Source organism: Protopterus annectens, chromosome 7.part1, assembly GCF_019279795.1.
Source record: "Protopterus annectens isolate FY-2018-M chromosome 7.part1, PAN1.0, whole genome shotgun sequence".
NCBI classification, from domain to species: domain Eukaryota; kingdom Metazoa; phylum Chordata; order Ceratodontiformes; family Protopteridae; genus Protopterus; species Protopterus annectens.
Window position 1 is genome coordinate 271,312,571 of NC_056740.1, and position 16,571 is coordinate 271,329,141.

Genomic DNA, 16,571 nt, shown 5'->3' on the forward strand with positions numbered 1-16,571 from the left:
TGATCCCCATTTTGGTGCTGGCAGATTGAGTGCTGTGTACGGTATTCGCGACAGCTGTCTGGCTTTGTATGGGGAGTGTCTACTGTAGTCCCTATCTGTATTTCCTGTGTTATGCCTCACTGCAGCTGTGTGGTTACACCAGGTTTGCAGTTATGGGTGCCATCTTGGTCCTACGCTTGTCCATCCCTAGCGATTGCCTACTGGACACTGGTATGGAGCAGTACACATTTCACACCTGCATTTAGCATTAGTCAGTGGATGCTTTGCACAATCAGTGGGGAGTAAGGCACGTGCTACTCCCACATCCCTCCCACGGTGCGGGACAACGTATTATCTGCCAAACAACACCGAGCCCCGTTTCTGCATACCCAGGATCCCATGGCTGCAACCCTCAATGGTACCCATTACACATCCGGCATGTGTGCGGGAATGGGATGTGGACGCACCTCTATGGACTCTACAATCTGGGAATATCTGTTCATATGTCCTGCATTCCGTGGACAGTTGTCTTCAACCCTGAACACGCTGGGGGTGCATATGTCTGGCTGTACCGTAGTCACGGCTGTCAGTTCTTCTGGGTCTCTCGATGGCAGCTGGTTGACATTGCGTACGGATGAATCTCTGGGGTCCTACTATGAACACCATTGTGCATATGTACAGTGTAGACCTTGTTGGACTGTGTCCATCTGGCTAGTGGGTTTGACTGCTGCTGTATGTTCCCCAATCGCGGATGTCTGCTTGCTACCCATATTATGTAGTGCTACGTTAACCAGGTTATTCTAAACTGAAACCGGATGGTGTAAATCCAATGATGCAGGCTAGGAAATGCTTAAAGTAATCCTCAGATGTCCCATTAGGATATTTCTGCCACTGTATTGTCAAAATGACACAACCAAAACATGTAGATCCTATTAATTCATTGAAGGATGTTCTTTATTGGTGGGAACACCATAGTTTAAGGATCGTATGGCTTTCCTAGCTGACGTTGTTGGTGTGCCATTGGTATGTGTTCCACAGGTCACCCATTTGTTCCACGGTATGGAAGCGAGTGATCCCCATTTTGGTGCTGGCAGATTGAGTGCTGTATGCCGGCATTCGCGGCGGTCTGACTTTGTATGTGGAGTCTCTACTGTGGTGCGTATCTCTGTGGCCTGTGTTTTGCCTTACTGCAGCGGTGTGATTCCACCAGGTTTGCAGTTATGGGTGCCATCTTGGTCCTACGCTTGTCCATCCATGGGAACTGCCTAATGGACACTGGTATAGAGCAGTACACATTTCACAGCTGCATTTAGCATTCTCCAGTGGATGATTTGCATTATCAGTGCGGAGTAAGGCATATGCCATACCCACATCCCTCCCACGGGCGGGACAATGGATCATCTGCCAAACAACACCGAGCCCCATTTCTGCATACCCAGGATCCCATGGCTGCAACCCTCAATGGTACCCATTGCACATCCTCCATGTGTGCGGGAATGGGATGTGGACGCACTTCTATGGACTCTACAATCTGGGGATTTCTGTTCATATGTCCTGCATTTCATGGACAGTTGTCATCAACCTTGAACATGCTGGTGGTGCATATATCTGGCTGTACCGTAGTCACGGCTGTCACTTCATTTGGGTCTCCCGATGGCAGCTGGTTGACATTGCGTAGATACATTTTGGGTCCTACAATGGACACCAATGTGCATATGTAAAGTGTAGAACTTGTTGGACTGTGTCCATCTGGCCAGTGGGTTTGACTGCTGCTGTATGTTCCCCAATCACGGATGTCTGCTTGCTACCCATATTATGTAGTGCTACGTTAACCAGGTTATTCTAAACTGAACCCAAATGGTGTAAATCCAATGATGCAGGCTAACAATTGCTTTAACTAATCCTCAGATATCCCATTAGGACATTCCGCCACTGTATTGTCAAATTAACAACCAAAACATGTAGATCCTATTAATTCATTGAAGGATGTTCTTTATATGCATGGACGCCATAGCTTAACCATCCTATAACCTTCCTAGTTGACGTTGTTGGTGTGCCATTAGTATGTGTTCCGCAGGTCGCCCATTTGTTCCGCGGTATGGAAGCGAGTGATCCCCATTCTCTTGCTGGCAGATTGAGTGCTGTGCGCCGGTATTCGCCGGCGGTCTGACTTTGTATGTGGAGTCTCTGCTGTAGTCCCTATCTGTATTCCCTGTGTTTTGCCTTACTACAGCTGTGTGATTCCACCAGGTTTGCAGTTATGGGTGCCATCTTGGCCGTTTTTTTGTCCATCCTTGGGAAATGCCTACTGGACACTGGTATAGGGCTGTACCCATTTCACAGCTGCATTTAGCATTTTCCGGTGGATGATTGTCATTATTGGTGGGGGGTAAGGCATGTGCTATACCCACATCCCTCCCACGGGGCGGGACAATGGATTATCTGCCAAACAACACCGAGCCCCATTTCTGCATACCCACGATGCCATGGCTGCAGCCCTCGACGGTACCCATTATACATTCTTCATGTGTGCGGGACTGAGATGTGAATGCACATCTATGGACACGGCCATATGGGTTTTTCTGCTCATATGTTCTGCATTTCATGGACACCTGTCATCAACCTTAAACACGCTGGTGGTGCATATGTCTAACTGTGCTGTAGTCATGGCTGTTACGCCTTCAGCGTGGGTCTCCATCGCAGCACGTTGACATTGCATAGGGTTAATTTTGGGTCCTACAATGGACACCAATGTGCATATGTAAAGTGTAGAACCTGTTGGACTGTGTCCATCTGGCTAGTGGGGTTGACTGCTGCTGTATGTTCCCCAATCGGATGTGTGTTTGACTACACATATTATGTAGTGCTACGACATCCAGGTCTTTCAAACCTGAAACCAAATGGTGTACATCCAAAGATGCAGGTTGGCAACTGCTTTGCATAATCCTCAGAAGTCCTATTGGGAAATATCCACCACTGTATTGTCAAAATAACACCACCATGACATGTGGATCCTATTAATTCATTGAAGGATGTTCTTTATATGTGGGTACGCCATAGCTTGACCATCCTATAACCTTCCTAGTTGACGTTGTTGGTGTGCCATTAGTATGTGTTCCGCAGATCGCCCATTTGTTCCATAGTATGGAAGCGAGTGAACCCCATTTTCTTGCTGGCAGATTGAGTGCGGTCTGGCTTTGTATGGGGGGTGTGTACTGTGGTCCCTATCTGTATTTTCTGTGTTATGCCTTACTGCAGGTGTGGAGTTACACCGGGTTTGCAGTTATGGGTGACCATCTTGGTCGTACGTTTGTCCATCCATGGGAATTGCCTACTGGACACTGGTATAGGGCTGTACACATTTCACAGCTGCATTTAGCATTCTCCGGTGGATGATTTGCATTATTAGTGGGGAGTAAGGCATGTCCTATACCCACATCCCTCCCACGGGGCGGGACAATGGATTATCTGCCAATCAACACCGAGCCCCATTTCTGCATACCCACGATCCCATGTCTGCAACCCTCGACGGTACCCATTACACATTCTTCATGTGTGCGGGAATGAGATGTGGGCCACATCTATGGACTCGGCAACCTGGGAGTCCTATTCATATGTCCTGCATTTCATGGACACTTGTCATCAACCTTGAACACGCTGGTGGTGCATATCTAGCTGTGCTGTAGTCATGGCTGTCAGTTCTTCTGGGTCTCTCGATCACCGGTTCACATTGCATAGGGATAAATTTTGGGTCCTACAATGGACACCAATGTGCATATGTAAAGTGTAGAACTTATTGGACTGTGACCATCTGGCCAGTGGGTTTGACTGCTGCTGTATGTTCAGCAATCACGGATGTCTGTTTGAGTACCCATATTATGTAGTGCTACGTAAACGGGTCTTTCAACCACTGAACCCAAATGGTGTAATTCCAATGATGCAGGCTAACAATTGCTTTAACTAATCCGCAGATATACCATTGGGACATTCCCGCCTCTGTATTGTCAAATTAACACGACCAAAACATGTAGATCCTATTAATTCATTGAAGGATATTCTTTATATGTGGAGTGCGCCATAGCTTAACCATCCTATAACCTTCCTAGTTGACGTTGTTGGTGTGCCATTAGTATGTGTTCCGCAGATCGCCCATTTGTTCCGCGGTATGGAAGCGAGTGATCCCCATTCTCTTGCTGGCAGATTGAGTGCTGTGTACACGGTATTCGCATGCGGTCTGGCTTTGTATGGGGGGTGTGTACTGTGGTCCCTATCTGTATTCCCTGTGTTATGCCTTACTTCAGCTGTGTGATTCCACCAGGTTTGCAGTTATGGGTGCCATCTTGGTCGTAGACTTGTCCATCCATGGGAACTGCCTAATGGACACTGGTATAGGGCTGTACACATTTCACAGCTGCATTTAGCATTCTCCGGTGGATGATTTGCATTATTAGTGGGGAGTAACGCATTTGCTATACCCACATCCCTCCCACAGGGCGGGACGATGGATTATCTGCCAATCAACACCGAGCCCCATTTCTGCATACCCACGATCCCATGGCTGCAACCCTTGACAGTACCCATTGCACATCCTCCATGTGTGCGGGAATGGGATGTGGACGCACATCTATGGACTCGACAATCTGGGGATTTCTGTGCATATGTCCTGCATTTCATGGACAGTTGTCATCAACCTTGAACATGCTGGTGGTGCATATATGTAGCTGTGCCGTAGTCACGGCTGTCACTTCATCTGGGTCTCTCGATCGCAGCCGGTTGACATTGCGTACGGATACATTTTTGGGTCCTACAATGGACACCAGTGTGCATATGTAAAGTGTAGAACTTATTGGACTGTGTCCATCTGGCCAGTGGGTTTGACTGCTGCTGTATGTTCAGCAATCACGGATGTCTGTTTGAGTACCCATATTATGTAGTGCTACGTAAACCGGGTTTTCCGCCACTGAACCCAAATGGTGTAATTCCAATGATGCAAGCTAACAATTGCTTTAACTAATCTGCAGATATCCCATTGGGACATTCCCGCCTCTGTATTGTCAAATTAACACGAACAAAACATGTAGATCCTATTAATTCATTGAAGGATGTTCTTTATATGTGGGTACGCCATAGCTTAACCATCCTATAACCTTCCTAGTTGACGTTGTTGGTGTGCCATTAGTATGTGTTCCTCCGGTCGCCCATTTGTTCCGCGGTATGGAAGCATGTGATCCCCATTCTCTTGCTGGCAGATTGAGTGCTGTGTACGCCGGTATTCGCACGGTGGTCTGACTTTGTATGTGGAGTCTCTACTGTAGTCCCTATCTGTATTCCCTGTGTTTTGCCTTACTACAGATGTGTGATTCCACCAGGTTTGCAGTTATGGGTGCCATCTTGGCCGTACGTTTGTCCATCCATGGGAACCGCCTAATGGACACTGGTATAGGGCTGTACACATTTCACAGCTGCATTTAGCATTCTCCGGTGGATGATTTGCATTATTAGTGCGGAGTAACGCATATGCCATACCCACATCCCTCACACGGGGCGGGACAACGGATCATCTGCCAATCAACTCCGAGACCCATTTCTGCATACCCATGATCCCATGGCTGCAACCCTCGACAGTACCCATTGCACATCCTCCATGTGTGCGGGAATGGGATGTGGACGCACATCTATGGACTCGACAATCTGGGGATTTCTGTGCATATGTCCTGCATTTCATGGACAGTTGTCATCAACCTTGAACACGCTGGTGGTGCATATATGTAGCTGTGCCGTAGTCACGGCTGTCACTTCATCTGGGTCTCTCGATCGCAGCCGGTTGACATTGCGTACGGATAAATTTTTGGGGTCCTACAATGGACACCAATGTGCATATGTAAAGTGTAGAACATGTTGGACTGTGTCCATCTGGCCAGTGGTTTTGACCGCTGCTGTATGTTCCCCAATCGCGGATGTGTGTTTGACTACCCATATTATGTTGTGCTACGAAACCCATGTTTTACTACGATTAACCCAAATGGTGTTAATGTAATGCTGCAGGTTGGCAACTGCTTTAAGTAAACCTCAGAAGGCCCAGTAGGACATATATGCCACTGTATTGTCAATATAACACAGCCAGAACATGTAGACCCTATTAATTCATTGAAGGATGTTCTTTATAAGCGGGAACGCCAGTGTTTAAACATCCTATGACCTTCCTAGTTGACATTGTTGGTGTGCCATTGGTATGTGTTCCACTGGTCGCCCATTTGTTCCGCAGTATGGCAGCGAGTAATCCCCATGTTGTTGCTGGCAGATTGAGTGCTGTATGCGCGGTATTCATACAGGCGGTCTGGATTTCTATGGGGAGTGTCTACTGTAGTTGCCATCTGCATTTCCTGTGTTATGCCTTACTGCAGCTGTGTAATTCCACGGGCTTGCAGGTATGGGTGCCATCCTGGTAGGCTTGTCCATCCATGGGGATTGCCTACTGGACACTGTTATGGCCTGTACACATTCCACACCTGCATTTAGCATTATCCGGTGGATGCTTTGCATTATTAGTGGGGAGTAGGTCATGTGCTACACCCACATCACTCCCACGGGGCGGGACAACGGATTATCTGCCAAACAACACCGAGCCCCATTTCTGCATACCCAAGATCCCATGGCTGCAACCCTCGACAGTACCCATTACACATCCTTCATGTGTGGGACTGGGATGTGGACGCACATGTATGGACACGTCGATCTGGGGATTTCTGTTCATATGTCCTGCATTTCATGGACACCTGTCATCAACCTTAAACACGCTGGTGGTGCATATGTCTAACTGTGCCATAGTCATGGCTATCGCATCATCTGGTGGATGAACGCTGGATGGAATTCTGTTAGGAGAAATTTTTGGGTCCTACAATGGACACCAATGTGCATATGTAAAGTTAGATGTTGCTGGACTGTGTCCAACTGGCCAGTGGTTTTGACTGCTACTGTATGTTCCCCAATTGCGGATGTCTGTTTGACTACCCATTCTACGTGGTGCTACGTAAACCAGGTGTTTTAGAACTGTGAACAAATGGTGTACATCCAAAGATGCAGGTTAGCAACTGCTTTAAATAAACCTCAGACGTCCCAATAGGGAATATCCATCACTGTCTTTTCAACATAACACCACCAGAACATGTTGATCCCCTATGTATTCATTGAAGCATGTTTTCTTTATAGGTGGGAACGCCATAGTTTACATGTCCTAGTTGACGTTGTTGGTGTGCCATTAGTATGTGTTCCACAGGTCGCCCATCTGTTCCGCAGTATGGTAGCGAGTGCTCCCCATTTTGTTGCTGGCAGATTGAGTGCTGTGTACGCCGGTGTTTACGCGGTCCAACTTTGTATGGGGAATGTCAACTGTAGTCCCTATGTGTATTTCCTGTGTTATGCCTTACTGCGGCTGTGTAATTCCACCGGGTTTGCAGTTATGGGTGCCATCTTAGTCATACGCTTGTCCATCCATGAGAATTGCCTACTGGACACTGGTATAGGGCTGTACACATTTCACACCTGCATTTAGCATTCTCTGGTGGATGCTTTGCATTATTAGTGGGGAGTAAGGCAGGTGCTATGCCCACATCCCTCCCACGGGGCGGGACAATGGATTATCTGTCAAATGACACCGAGCCCTGTTTCTACATACCCAGGATCCCTTGGCTGCAACACTGGACAGTACCCATTACACATCCTTCATGTGTGCAGGACTGGGATGTGGACGCACTTTTATGGACTCAGAATTCTGGGGATTTCTGTGCATATGTGCTGCATTTCATGGACAGTTGTCATCAACATTGAACACGCTGGTGGTGCATATGTCTAGCTGTGCCGTGGTCACAACTGTCGCTTCTCCTGGTTGGACGATGAAGGCTGGCAGGTATTCCGTACGGGACAATTTTTGGGTCCTACAATGGACACCAATGTGCATATGTAAAGTGTAGAGCTTGTCGGACTGTGTCCATGTGGCCAGTGGTTTTGACTGCTGCTGTGTGTTCACCAATCGCGGATGTCTGCTTGACTACCCATAGTGTGTAGTGCTATGGAAACCATATTTTCCAAAACTGGAACCAAATGGTGTACATCCAATGATGCAGGTTAACAACCGCTTTAATTAATCCCCAGAGGTCCCAGTAGGGAAGTATCGCCACTTTATTGTTAGAATGACACCACCATACCAGTTAAATCACGAGCACTTTGGCCCGGTCTTACCGGCCATTTGCAAGTGTAATTAGCAGACACGTGTCAATACATGTATAATAATACATATTGTAATACCGATGTTAATCTATGTTATTTGGACAATGGCTTCTGCTATTGACATACGTTGCTGTGGGTGTTGCCGGTTACCATACACATGGCTTTCTCAAAGGCCAAATTCATAATTCTGAACACTACTGTGGTCTCCTTTAAGGACCCTGAGCCAGTGGTCAACAGTACTCAAGCCACTGCATCATTTACATATGCCTTCTACCAGTACCTACAGGAATGCATGGATCAGGCATTCCCTTACCCAACTGTGGTTCATTGTACCAATGCCAAGCATCCAGTGTGGTGTACCCCAGCCATACACAAGCTGTACAATGAGAGGAGGTGGCTACTACAAGGCAGAGCAGACACCTTGTGAGGTATGACACCCTTGCTCATTATATGTGAAGAGCTACAGGCTGTCATGACATAGTCCGGGGCAGGTTCCACAGATATATCTCCAAGGACTCGGCAGACAATCATACAGCCTTCATTTGCTATGCTGGACACCTGGGAGGTAACTCACACATATGCTCTGACTGGGTTCACAATGATGTGGAGTTTACTGAACATACACACATTGCCAACATACGGGCTGGCAGGTTCAGTGAAGACATCTCCACCCCCCCCCACATGGAGAGATGTCTGTACCAGCGGTTTGTGGTCCCCGAATGTTCTGTAACACACGGGTGGGACATGCTCTCTCCAGGGTAGTGAACACAGCATCCATGGGACCAGCTGGTGTCCTGACTGTGTACTCCGCGATCTCATTGAGGAATTAGACCCACAGTTAGGACAGCTGTTTATTCTTAGCCTCACCTCGGTAGCATGCCCAAGTTGTGTCGCACGGCGACTGAAGTCCCACTTCACAGGGCCAGTGCCTCCACTGACCCTGGTTATTACTGTCCCATTACCATGAGAAGACTTATCTGCAAAGACATGGGGAGGGATCATACTGCGGGCTGTAGATGACGACATAGGGGACCTGCATACTTTGCATCCAACCCAGTTTGGCTTGGTCAGGGACGGTTCATGCGTTTAAATCCTGGTTGACGTTTTAGGGACAGTCACCGAGGCCATTGATGGGGGTCTTGCAGTCCATACAGCCTACCTCGACCTGGCAAAGGCCTTCAACACAATACCCCCTCGGTATCATTGATAAACCCATCGGCTTGGATGTGAACACGTATCGCATGGGATGGGTTGCAAACTGGCTAGGTGACACGACCCACGCGGTCATAGTTGCTGGCAGCATGTCGGACTTACTGCCTGTCACAGGCGGTGTCCCACGGGCTCTGCCCTGGGTCCACTCTTTTCTACATCTACATTTCCACAGTACAAGCACACACAGGGGTGTTATGGCTGACATTGTTTGTAGATGACTGCGAACCGGGTGCCATAGTGGGACGGACATCTGACACAGATATCCTTCAAAGGGGCCTCCCAGATATGGATATCTGCTGTCAGGGACATGGCCTACAGCTAAATGCCAGGTAATGCATAGTCATACCCGTCGGGAAGAATGAGGTCACCCCTGTCCGGCATATGGGTGGCAGTCCACTGATTATGGGGGTAATTACCAGGGATCTGGGGACCCAGGTTGTCGGTCACCATTCGTTCGACACACACGTTGCTATCGTGGTTCGGTAGAACTTCTACATTGCCCACCTGATCGTGCAGGGATTCACATCTAGATCAGGGTAGGTCATCGTCTCTTTGTACTCATTACGTGTTACACCTATGATTGAGTACATTGCCCCATTCGGAGGGTATCTGACCCGACACCTACAGCAGCTGGGAAGGCCCCATAGGTTAATCGTCAGACAGATGCAGGGTGTCAGGGATTTGTGTTATGCTGCCCCACTGTTAGGACTCCTGCTCCATTCAGTCACATACCTCTTGTTCGGTGTTGACCTGTGCCTGACATACGAGGCCAGGTCGACCCATATTTGATGACTATGCTTCACCTACTGGATCTACATCCCTCGGAACCACAAGGGCAGGTGACGTGAACCTTGACACGGTCATTAATAGGATGTGTTGGAGTGACACATACGTCACCCAGACACTCACTATGCTGTGGATCTACATCACAGTACATGTGGGGCAGAGAACCTTGCTAGCCTTGTTCGAGGGGGATCTTGTCCGTTGGATGGGGAATTGCAGATATATCCCAGGGATTACATCATTGTCACTGCTTGACAGAGGTACAGCAATATAATAGGCATTTTATCTCCGGACCGGAAGGTTGGCAAAGGAATCCTAACTATGGCCTAGGGTTATGGCTGCCCTTGGGTAGATAGCCTACTCTGTACCTATGGACCTATGAACCTATGTTCATAGTTTGTCCCATTCACACTTGTCTATCCCCTATCCTCTTTCTCATGTGTATATTTCTGTGGCACGTGATTGACCTCTGTATTACCTGCAGGTATGCTGTCTACAGTGCACATACGTCACGGTTGATTACAGTGTATCTGTGTCCCTACCTCTGTGATACTGAGGACTACCACACATCCTTCACAGCATTACATGCATATGTCCATTCTATTATTCTTTGGCCTACGGGGGGGGTGTTGAGGCAACGGTTACACGTGTCCCTGTTTGTGCGCACGTCATGGTGGTCTTTGACCAGCCTCCATTGCAGTCGTGGGATAGACGGTAGTGTTGGTGTGTGTTTGGCATGTGTTTTCACTGCCGGTACATCTGTGGGAGGTGGGGTTGGCACATGTTCCTCTTTGCAGGGGGCCCCATCCTGGACTTTTGTGTCATGCATCTACACTTGGCACGTGCCATATGTCCTGTGCTATTCCCACAGTCGTGTATGCCTTCATGCATTACTACTGCATGTTACTGGCTGTTTGTATGTGGTACACATGGCTATTATGGTGGTTGGCTTGGCCTATTCCCATGCTATGACATACCCATCCATCCGGGCATATGCATGTTATTCCGTCCTTTGCGTTGGCCGTGGGTGTTTGGCCATCCGGCAACGCTACTCTCAACATGTGATGTCCCACCTTCCCCTTCTGTGCCTGTGGCACCCTGTTAGGGCGTCCTGTTTGGTAGGCAGATGTTCCGCTATATGTGTTGTGTTTGACATGTCTGCATAGCTAATCATCGGTACAGTGGTTGAACATACCGCCTTGTCCAGATGTGTACAGTTATGTGCACCGTGGCATGTGCACGCCTATGGGGTTTCGACAGGTCCATATCACATGCGGGATGTACACATTCTGCTGACACATTCACATGCAGCCATTTGGATATCTGTACCTGAGGTGGGTTGTTAACATGTGGGGTACATATTTGCCCGCATGGCACTGCCTAAGACAATACTTCTTACCACATTTCAGGTATGCCCATTGTGTGTAGGTGTGTAGCTGCGCAAGGCTGCTAGCTGGGTTGGGTGCACAGTCGTACATGGGTGTGGGATACATGCTATGATGGGGCTATTGTGTATTACATTTGCATGCATGAGTTCTGCTTCTGGATATTATGCTTAGACATACGCCGTCCTATGTGTATGCGACGAGCACATTGCTGGGTGTGGTACATGTTGCTATGCACATGTTTGCCTGTGTTTAGGGTATCTTGTTTCCTTCTTGTTGTTATATCGACACGGCTACCCGGCTGTGTACTCTCACTACTGCTGGTGACCATGCCCATGTTGCTACTTCTATGTCGGTGCGGCGCGCTGACATGCTGCGGTACACCTTCACTGGATATGCCCACTGACAGTGCATTGCGGGACGGACACGGTATTACGCGTATCCTTTGTTCCTTGGACGGGTACACTTAGGGCTTCGTGGGTTGATGTTTGGTTCTCCGTTTTGTTGGGACAGGTACTATGTTGCATAGTCTGCGTACGTTTCATTCTCCACGGGCCTTGGCTGGTGCGGTTACTATTACGGGCGGCCTGTGGAAGTCAGCACTTTAGGTTGCTCATCGCCTGCCGGCTTGGCCACGCCTCCAGATGCATCCTACTTGGACTCGCTCACGTGCCCTACGCACGTGTCTGTGGTTGCGGTGCGCACTCATTACTATGCATATGGTGCTGCTACGCCGACTATTCACTGCACCGCCGGCGCAAGCCTTACACCGGCCTTGCGCCGAGCTTCATGAATCCCAGGGATGGTCTATAATCTAACAACTTCTAATTTTCATAAAATACTTTTTAAAAACATTCATAATTATTTCACTCTACTTATATTAATAGTAAATCCAATAAGTTGGAAAGTTAGAATTTATGGAACACTTATCAAATTCTAGTAATTTTTTAGAATTTATATATTACCTAAATGAAAAAAAATGGATTATTTGGATATAACAAATCTAAAGGAAAAAGAGGGATGTTTTAGATAAAAAATATTTAGAAAGGAGACCTTTGCTAATTCCTATTTGGCATTTAACAGCGCGCACCTCTTTTACCAGAAAAAAGGAATGTTTAAAGGGCAATATGTGAGAAGAAGTAAGATAGCATCAAAGGACACTGAGTTTGAGACTGAATGTGATAAGTTACATGGTATGTTTAAGGATAGAGGGCACCCAGTATGGTTGATCAAGAAAGTGGAAGAAGAGGTTATAAAAGAAAGGAAGGGGAGATTTATGCCGATACTTGGCAAGGATATTATAGAAAATGAGGAAGTTAAAGTAGCCAGGGTAATGGATGTCATAAAGGGGAATTTTGTTATTGATTATAATGGAGACGCTGAAGTAATAAGTAGGAAAATAGAAGAAGGATGGACAAGATTTATTGCCACGTCTGACGTGAAGTTATTTTTAAGAACCCATTTAAATGCACATATCATAAAGGAAAAAGTATTAAACATATTTTGGAGACCAATAAGAAGGAAGGCTCAGATTTTAGTAATAGAAAGTCGGTACATTTAAATGTGGACATTGTCCACAATGCTGTCATATACATAAAAGGGATGTAGTATATTTGAGATGTAGGGACAGGTTGATTAACAGCAAACATTTTGTGAATTGTGAGACTAGTGGAACAGTATACCTAGCATTGTGTGGGAAATGTGAAGCATTCTAAATAGGAAAATCAGAAAGAAAGCGGAAGAATAGAATGTATGAACATAATTATGAAATAAAAAATAAATGTAAGACAAATGTATTGTTTTGACACAAACAACAATGTGAGGAAGCTACATTTACATTCTTTGTTTTGGAAGTGGTACCTAAGGACATTATTGGGGGGTCCTTGGGAAGCACGTTTAGAGTATAGGGAACTTTTCTGGCAGTTGACTTTGGAAGCAAATATTCTGTCAGGGTTAAATGATACAATTTCATTAAAACCTGTCCTAAAACTCAGAGCCGCAAAGTTATAAAAATTATTGTATGTTCTTACAAGTTTTGATAAGTTTCATTCCTGTTAATGTATTTTGTGATATTCTGGTATTAATTCAAGTACCTGAATGTAATATTTGATTGCAGTTTTTTGTTTTGTCCACTAGAGGGGGTTATTGAATTTACTATTAATATAAGTTGTTGTCTTTCGGCTTTTCCCGGTTAGGGGTCGCCACAGCAGAACTCCGGTCCGCTAATGATTGGCAGTAGATTTTCACGGTGCCGAGTTGCCAGCTCGACACCCAACCTCCAACAAAGGCACGCCCATTCATGCATGTCTTTTCAAACGCCACTCGACCCGTGGGAAGGACATGCAGACTCCACATAGAAGGCACTCCCTGCATACTAGCTGAAAATCAAATGGGAGAACCTCTTGCTGTGAGGCAACAACACTACCACTGCACCACCGCGGATTATTTACTATTAATATAAGTAGAGTGAAATAATTATGAATGTTTTCAAAAAGTTTTTTATGAAAATTAGAAGTTGTTAGATTATAGACTGTATTTAGTATTTATTAGAACAGTATTTTAGTGTTAATCTATTTAATGTATAATATTGTTTTATTTGTAAAAAATATGTAAAAAGTTTTATATGAATTTTATTGAGGGTAATTGATTAATTATGGTATAATTGGTAATGAAAGGAGAGTTTATTGAAGTATTTAAACTGCTAAGAAGGAGAGGTATGCATTACATCTGAGGAAGTCCTGTGAATAGACAAGAACGCTGTTGTGATAACAGGGAGAGGGTTAATGTACTGCTTTTTATATTGCAAACTCTGTGGATTAATAAACTGTTGAATTACTAAGAAGGTGTGCCGTGAGCTTCATCCAGGTCCCCTTGAATCTACCTTGCTGATCCCCTCCCTTATATACTGTGCCCCTCTGTTCACCAATCTCCAACTTGGCCTACGATCCAAACTTGAATGCTGCTACCACAAAATCTGCAAATTTGCAACCAATTCAAAGAACTCATCCCACCACTGTCACTCCATCCTCCCCCTCAGTTGGCTCGAATACCCAACTATCTCAGTTACCTACAACTCGTCATTGCCCACAAGCTAATTTTTAAACCTGCAGACTGCCCATCTCTCACCACTTCCTTAAAAACCTAAATAACCACACGTTCACTGAGATCCTTAAACCAAAATCTCCTCCAGGTCTACAAACCATCACGGCCACCTGGCCAACTACTAATGTCATTTTCCTTAGCTAAACAGTGGAACTCTCTCCCTCCTCACCTACACAACCTACCTAAACATATGAAATTCAAATCACAGCTTTTCTGTCATCTATCATCAAAATGGGAATGCCCATGTCATGCTCCAACATAAACCACTATAAACCACCCCTCTTGTTACTCTCCACTGAAATCTACTCTTATTAAATCACAACTACTGCTTCTAGCAGCTGTATTTTTTACAAATGTCCTTGCTAAGATCTCTGACAAAATGTCTAGGTTTCCTGTAAATGAACACCCTACCTAGCTTCTAAGGGCTAGCAGCCATTGTCTTTAAGTACTCTATGACCTCATGGCCAATCGCTTATTCCTTGTAAATATGTTGTATTTTAAACCTTCTCTACATACTATTGTGTGTTTTTACAACATTTAATCATTTTAACTGTAATTCTTGGAGCTTTTCTCCCTGGGCCTCCACTGAAAACGGACTCATTATGGCCCAGTGGACTTCCCCGGTCATCAAACTTAAATAAATAAGTAAATAAAATAAATAAAAAATATTACCACAGGACTGCCCCAGTACTACTAATGGAGAGAGTCTGCTCCAAAATGATTTATCCCATGCATGGGTCTTCAGTTTTCTATGGTATGATCTCAGTTATTTTTATTAGGGTAATATATAATTATCGACCATGGGATGGGGAAGGCCAGTCTATAACAAAATGGGGTAGGTTATTTGAGCACAAAAAGGGAAATTGTCTAGACTTAAAATGGCCCACAAAGGCAGCTACCCTAGTACTTACCTATCATCCTATGAGCTTATGAACCATACTGCCGCTAATCATGATTCTGAACTGTCCAGACTTTTGCAGAATGCCTCTTATATTATTTATATTTTTGCCTGTCTCATGAGCAAACTAAACTAGCATATTCTAATAGAAAGCTAGTCACTCAAGAAGACTCGAGCGGCTGGACTTCTTTCTACTGGGATATGTTCAATTTACAATGGGCACACTGACTAGGTGTCCAATCAGTGTGCACTATTTTTAATACTAATGGGCATATATTGTATATTTTATTGGATGAATCTGTATTCATTTTTTAAAGGCATAATAGTCTGTTATCAGCAAAGTCTTCCTACAATAGACTTATCAGCCTTCATGATTTATTTTAATTTGGTATAGCACAACAGTAGTGTTATGATAAATCCTGTTACAAGTGCACTCTGCTTTTTTTCATTTTTTTCAGGTTAATGCAGCTAAAGTTAGAAGATATAAGTAAGTTATGGAGTGGGGTGTCAAAAGCCTTTCCATGAGGTCCCTTGTACATACACTTCTCTTTTTTTTTTTTACTCCTGCACTAGTTTCTTCCTCAGATCTGAGGCCCCCTGCACATATACAGTTTCTCCTTCTAGCCACTAATCTAATCATGCCATATTATTTTCAAATGATTACCTATAACCTTAATTCCCTTACTGCATTCCTCTTGATTTTTTATCGTTGTTTTTCCTTTTACACCCTTATTATTATATTTTTGTATATAGTTATGTTTAATTCCATTGAGTACATTATTTTTTTTTCTTATGCATTGTATTCATAATATTGTTTTGCTCTGTATTATTGTAAACTTGTCTCTACTTGTTTGTCTTTTTGGGGCTTTTCCCCTTGGGACTCCACCGAAAAAGGGTAAATTCTTACCCAGCTGGACCAACCCGGTTAAGAAATGCAAAATAAATAAATAAATAAATACTTGATGTATAGTAATTATGTTAATTTC